Here is a 7,603-nt window from a genome sequence, read left to right on the forward strand (position 1 = left end):
CCTCCCATCTCGAGAGGCAAAGATCCTTTGGAAGAAAATGCTGTACCCCGGTATCTGTCTGTAAATCGCCTTATTATCCCGCTGGGCCCCGTGTCTCTCCTTCTCTGGACCCCGCGGAGCCGACCCATCTCTCATTTTCTCCCAGCGGGCAGAAGGGAAAGATTAACACGGTTTTAAAAAAGAGTCAGACTTGGACACAATCCCGTCAACTCCTCGGTGCCGATGACCGCAGTATTAAAGCGGGTGGTTATCGCCAAGGCACTTCTAGTTTCGAAAACCAAATGACATGTACAGAAAAGCAGAGAGGATAAACAAGAATTTGATGATGGTTAACGGGTCCGGACAGAAGTTGCTTCCTTACGTGTCGAGTTCCTGTGGAGAAAATGTACGGGAAAGCACGGTTAAAAAAAAACGCGGGTTGGGGGGGCGGTGGGCAAATAAAATCTACATAATGAGTGGTGTTGGGTTGGGATGGGAGTGGGACCGGCTCTCTTTGTGGTTTACCTCCCATGAACATTATTGCCATTGCTGGGATTTACGTTTGAAGGAACATGCCGCTGTGTCAGCGGAACGCATACGAGATTCTTTCCGTCTCAGACAGCTCTCTCGGAGTCTAAGACAGCCCGCGGATCTGTCGGTTGGGCGCACGGGGTTTAGCCGATCGGGGGCGACCGTCTTGAGGGCAGCTATAAGCAAAGTTTGTCAAAGGTTGTTCTTCCTTCCGTCGCTTCGGGAATCGGACCTAATTTTGGGGGGGGGGGGGGGGGGGATATTCATCTGGGATACCCTACAATGCAGAGGAGGCCATTCTGCCCATCGGTTCTGCGCCGACCCTCAAAGAGCACCCTAGCCTAGGCCCCCGCCCTGGCCCCATAACCCCACCTAACCTGCACATCTTTGGACACTAGGGACAATTTAGCATGGCCAATCCACCTAACCTGCACATCTTTGGACACTAAGGGACAATTTAGCACGGCCAATCCACCTAAGCTGCACATCTTTGGACACTAAGGGACAATTTAGCACGGCCAATCCACCTAACCTGCATGTCTTTGGACACTAAGGGGCAATTTAGCACGGCCAATCCACCTAACCTGCATGTCTTTGGACACTAAGGGGCAATTTAGCACGGCCAATCCACCTAACCTGCACATCTTTGGACACTAAGGGACAATTTAGCACGGCCAATCCACCTAAGCTGCACATCTTTGGACACTAAGGGACAATTTAGCATGGCCAATCCACCTAACCTGCACATCTTTGGACACTAAGGGACAATTTAACACGGCCAATCCACCTAACCTGCACATCTTTGGACACTAAGGGACAATTTAGCACGGCCAATCCACCTAACCTGCACTTCTTTTGACTGTGGGAGGAAACCGGAGCACCCGGTGGAAACCCACGTAGACATGGGGAGAACGTGCAAACTCCACACAGTCAACCGAGTCCGGAATCGAACCTGGGTCCCTGGTGCCGTCAAGCAGCAGTGCTAACCACTGTGCTGCTAATCTTTTAAAAAACATAAATTTAGAGTACCCAATTCATTTTTCCGATTAAGAGGGCAGCGCGGTGGCGCAGTGGTTAGCACTGCTGCCGCACGGCGCCGAGGTCCCAGGTTCGATCCCGGCTCTGGGTCACTGTCCGTGTGGAGTTTGCACATTCTCCCAGTGTTTGCGTGGGTTTCGCCCCCACAACCCAAAGATGTGCAGGCTAGGTGGATTGGCCACGCTAAATTGCCCCTTAATTGGAAAAATGAATTGGGTACTCTAAAATACCACCATGCTAACCTCGCTCATCTTTTATCTAAGGTAAGGATGAAGATCTTTCGAATAAGTTGTGGGTCATCCTCACGTTTATCAATGATACCTCTGTCCCATCCACTCTTCTGTTAAGCAGTATGACCCTGCCTTCATTGTTCTTCCTCTGTGAGTGGACACAGAAATTCACCAGCCTGCACCCTTCTCCATGACGCACAAGGAGGAAAATAATACCTGGTTTGCCCAAGATCAGTCCTGCTGACTACGTTCGGCGTCTCAGATGCGTTTCTGGTCTAAATAAATGCAAATTTTCGAAGCTCAGATATTGTAACTGAACAGAATATCTTAATTTTCTCAATAGGGTTACGTACCCTTTCACAGTCGAACTAATTACCTTCAACGCATCCATAATAACCTGTATTCAATTGAAGTGACAGTGTACCCAGCTAGACAGGCAGTCTAATCAAATAGAGCATGGAGAGAGAGAGAGAGAGGTGGAAGATGAAAGAATTAAAAGAGTGCTATCTGTACAGTGGCTTTAATATTGTTCCCTTGCGAATTCTTTGGGGTAGGAACTCTGCACATAAAAGGTTTAACCACTAATGTGACCCAATTCCAAGCAGGGCTAGGCCGGATTGTGTGACGTAACAACAGCAAAGCTGAGTGTCTCACAATCCAACTCGATAAATACGTCATTGTGTGGTAATAACAAGGAATCTCTGGTGTGGACATTCCACAGCCGGGTCTTCAGCTGCGTTGGTGAACCTCACTGAGCCTCATCCACCCCACTGACCCGCATCAACCCCACAGGGCAGCACGGTAGCACAGTGGTGCGCACAGTTGCTTCACAGCTCCAGGGTCCCTGGTTCGATTCCCGGCTTGGGTCACTGTCTGTGCGGAGTCTGCACGTCCTCCCCGTGTCTGCGTGGGTTTCCTCCGGGTGCTCCGGTTTCCTCCCACAGTCCAAAGATGTGCAGGTTTGTGGATTGGACGTGCTAAATTGCCCTTAGGTTGGGTGGGGTTACTGGGTTACGGGGACAGGGTGGAGGTGTGGGCTTGGGTAGGGTGCTCTTTCCAAGAGCCGGTGCAGACTCGGTGGGCCGAATGGCCTCCTTCTGCACTGTAAATTCTATGACCCTCATCCACCCCACTGCCCATCATCTCATAGATACATAGACGATAGGAGCAGGCCGCCGCCTTTTGGCCCTTCGAGCCTGCTCCGCCATTCATCACCATCATGGCTGATCATCCAACTCAATAGCCTAATCCTGCTTTCTCCCCATAGCCTTTGATCCCACTCTCCCCAAGTGCTATAGCCAGCCGCCTCGTGTATATATTCAATGTTTTAGCATCAACGACTTCCTGTGGTAATGAATTCCACAGGCTCACCCCTCTCTGTGTGAAGAAATGTCTCCTTATCTCTGTCCGAAATGGTTTACCCTGAATCCTCAGACTGTGACCCCTGGTTCTGGACACACCCATCATTGGTAACATCTTCCCTGCATCTACCCTGTCCGGTCCTGTTAGAATTTGATAAGTCTCTATAAACTCCTCCCTCATTCTTCTGAACTCCAGCGAGAACAATCCCAACCTCGTCAATCTCTCCTCATAGGACAGTCCCGCCATCCCTGGAATCAGTCTGGTAAACCTTCGCTGCGCTCCCTCGAGAGCAAGAACATCCCTTCCTCAGAGGAGACCAAAACTGCCCACAATACTCCAGGTGTGTCCTCACCAAGGCCCTGTACAATTGCAGCAACACATCCCTGCTTCTATACTCGAAACCTCTCGCAATGAAGGCCAACGTACCATTAGTCTTCTTTACCGCCTGCTGCATCTGCATGCTTACCTTCAGCGACTGGTGCACAAGGACACCCAGGTCCCGCTGCACACTCCCCTCTCCCAATTAGGGGCTGTTTAGCACAGGGGCTTTTCACAGTAACTTCACTTGAAGCCTACTTGTGATAATAAGCGATTTTCATTTCATTTACAACCATTCAGGTAGTAATCTGCCTTCCTGATTTTGCTTCCAAAGTGAATAACCTCCCACTTATCCAAATTATACTGCCAAACCTCTATAAGGTTCCCCACGGTAGGCTATTGCAGAAAATACGGAGGCTGGGGATTGAGGGTGATTTAGAGATGTGGATCAGAAATTGGCTAGCTGAAAGAAGACAGAGGGTGGTGGTTGATGGGACATGTTCAGAATGGAGTTCAGTCACAAGTGGAGTACCACAAGGATCTGTTCTGGGGCCGTTGCTGTTTGTCATTTTTATCAATGACCTAGAGGAAGGCGCAGAAGGGTGGGTGAGTAAATTTGCAGACGATACTAAAGTCGGTGGTGTTGTCGATAGTGTGGAAGGAAGTAGCAGGTTACAGAGGGATATAGATAAGCTGCAGAGCTGGGCTGAGAGGTGGCAAATGGAGTTTAATGTAGAGAAGTGTGAGGTGATTCACTTTGGAAGGAATAACAGGAATGTGGAATATTTGGCTAATGGAAAAGTTCTTGAAAGTGTGGATGAGCAGAGGGATCTAGGTGTCCATGTACATAGATCCCTGAAAGTTGCCACCCAGGTTGATAGGGTGGTGAAGAAGGCCTATGGAGTGTTGGCCTTTATTGGTAGAGGGATTGAGTTCCGGAGTCAGGAGGTCATGTTGCAGCTGTACAGAACTCTGGTACGGCCGCATTTGGAGTATTGCGTACAGTTCTGGTCACCGCATTATAGGAAGGACGTGGAGGCTTTGGAGCGGGTGCAGAGGAGATTTACCAGGATGTTGCCTGGTATGGAGGGAAAATCTTATGAGGAAAGGCTGATGGACTTGAGGTTGTTTTCGTTGGAGAGAAGGTTAAGAGGAGACTTAATAGAGGCATACAAAATGATTAGGGGGTTGGATAGGGTGGACAGTGAGAGCCTTCTCCCGCGGATGGAAATGGCTGGCACGAAGGGACGTAACTTTAAACTGAGGGGTAATAGATATAGGACAGAGGTCAGAGGTAGGTTCTTTACGCAAAGAGTAGTGAGGCCGTGGAATGCCCTACCTGCTACAGTAGTGAACTCGCCAACATTGAGGGCATTTAAAAGTTTATTGGATAAACATATGGATGATAATGGTATGGTATAGGTTAGATGGCTTTTGTTTCGGTGCAACATCGTGGGCCGAAGGGCCTGTACTGCGCTGTAATGTTCTATGTTCTATCTTTGGACACGAAAGGGTAATTTAGCACGGCCAATCCACCTAACCCGCACATCTTTGGACTGTGGGAGGAAACGAGAGCGCCCGGAGGAAACCCACGCAGACACGGGGAGAACGTGCAGACTCCACAGTCACCCGAGGCTGGGATTGAGCCCAGGTTCCTGGCGATGTGAGGCAGCGGTGCTAACCGCCGTGCTGTCCCTATTGCCATTTGCTGAGGAGAGTTCCAAACTTCTACCACCATGTGCGTGTCGAAGTGTATCCTAGTGACGCTCGTGTTGTTGATATCTGGGCCATGACCCCCCGAGTCCTGGACTTCCCAACCAGCAGAAACGTCTCGTGATCGAAACATTTGCTGAATGTTTGGCCAATCGCATTGAAAGTACTCGGATGCACATTTCGGCAGCGACCTGAGAGTGCTGCGGCCAATCAGAAAACCCCATCTCTTTATCCATCTCACGGTTTTAGCCTTTCTCGGCCTCTCCTGTCTCGGGTTTTTTGTTTCCCCCTCTTTTGGGGGGTGGGGGGGTTTGAGCTTGTTCGGGGAAAGTGTGGGGTCTCGTCTCGTCCCTGCCTCGGCTGCTGCCCTCTTGGCCCACCCAGACAACTTGAAACCTCTTTGTGATCTTGCCCCCCCCCCCCCACCCCCCGCAGTTCCTCTCCTCGCCCGAAGCCCCTTCTCCCCCCGCCCCGCCGCCGCCTGTTTCACTCCCACGCAGCCATCAGCTCTGTTCGAGGGCCTTTAACGTGATCAAATGTTCGAAGCCCAAATTCAAGGAGTTGCCCAATCCTTCCTCTCGCCATCTTTCCCTTTCTTGCGAATGTGTGTTTTCTCACCGGAGTTAACGAGCCCATTAACCCTCTCTGAACCACCGACCCAACCCAGCACGGATAAATTGGCCGGTATCTGCTATATTCTTTGAACTCAAACAGTATCCTGGACAGAGAGCATTGCCTCGGAGCTCCTTGTTCTCGCTCATCCGCTCCCTCGCACATTCCACCCGCTCTCAATTCTTCTTCACACCTTCTCCAGTGCCTCCATGTCTTTTTCCTTCAATAAGAGGGGAGACCAGAGCTGTGCACAGCAACTCCGATGTGGCCGAACAAAGACTCAAAACAATTTCAATGTCTTGCGTAGAACGAAAAGCACTGGGGGGGGGGGGGGGGGAGGCCTAGCCCGGCCCTCCCACAGCTGCAATATTACCACTGGGCAGTCACAGCGGAAAGAGTAAGGGAAGGGGCAAAGGAACCATAAGCTGAATGGGTGAAAATGGAGGAGTTCCTGCACAGGGTCGTCCCTCGGGGCCCTGGCCACAGCAGCTCTTCCATCCCCACCGGCCAAACACTCCACCAGCCCACTGTGGTAGGAGCCACGCTCCGGACGTGAAAGCAGCCGAGACAACACTTTGGTCTGACCGCAATGTCCGCTGCGGCCCCCCCCCTCCCCCGGGCCCATCTGCATCACAGGTTGGCGTCAGCCAAGATGGATGTCACCTTTAAAAGGTGGAGACAGGCCGGGGCACACCGACAGTCAGCGACTTCCGCACGGACAACAGACTGACTGCGCGAGAACTGATGGAGAAGCTCCAAGTGACCAGGAGGAACATGTCACAACACAGACAAGTGAAAAACTTCCTCCGAAGGGAAACAAAGACATACCCATGGGCACCGGGGAAATCGCTATTAGAAGAACTTTAAAAAAGGAAAAACTCTTAATAAATATATTTTTAAAAAACGATTTTAATGGAACTTCCCTTTTTTTTTTAAACCATATGCTTCCGGAAACAACACTGCCTGGTTTCCCTTGTGATGCTCATAGCGATGGCCGTCCCGTCCTTTAGTGATCCTCCCATTTTGGATTATTTTTCAACTAATATGTTACCCGCTCTTGCCCAACGTAATACCTCCCACCTGTGCTGAAATTCATTTGGCAATTAAATACCCATTCTGCAAATTTACATATGCCCAATCTTTACTCTGTATCTAACCCCGTGCTGTACCTGTCCTGGGAGTGTCTGATGGGCACAGTGTAGAGGGAGCTTTACTCTGTATCTAACCCCGTGCTGTACCTGTCCTGGGAGTGTTGGATGGGGATAGTGTAAAGGGAGCTTTACTCTGTATCTAACCCCGTGCTGTACCTGTCCTGGGAGTGTCTGATGGGGACAGTGTAGAGGGAGCTTTACTCTGTATCTAACCCCGTGCTGTACCTGTCCTGGGAGTGTTGGATGGGGATAGTGTAAAGGGAGCTTTACTCTGTATCTAACCCCGTGCTGTACCTGTCCTGGGAGTGTCTGATGGGGACAGTGTAGAGGGAGCTTTACTCTGTATCTAACCCCGTGCTGTACCTGTCCTGGGAGTGTTTGATGGGGACAGTGTAGAGGGTGCTTTACTCTGTATCTAACCCCGTGCTGTACCTGTCCTGGGAGTGTTGGATGGGGATAGTGTAAAGGGAGCTTTACTCTGTATCTAACCCCGTGCTGTACCTGTCCTGGGAGTGTTGGATGGGGACAGTGTAAAGGGAGCTTTACTCTGTATCTAACCCCGTGCTGTACCTGTCCTGTGAGTGTTTGATGGGGACAGTGTAGAGGGAGCTTTACTCTGTATCTAACCCCGTGCTGTACCTGTCCTGTGAGTGTTTGATGGGGACAGTG

Source organism: Scyliorhinus torazame, unplaced genomic scaffold, assembly GCF_047496885.1.
Source record: "Scyliorhinus torazame isolate Kashiwa2021f unplaced genomic scaffold, sScyTor2.1 scaffold_1605, whole genome shotgun sequence".
NCBI lineage: Eukaryota > Metazoa > Chordata > Chondrichthyes > Carcharhiniformes > Scyliorhinidae > Scyliorhinus > Scyliorhinus torazame.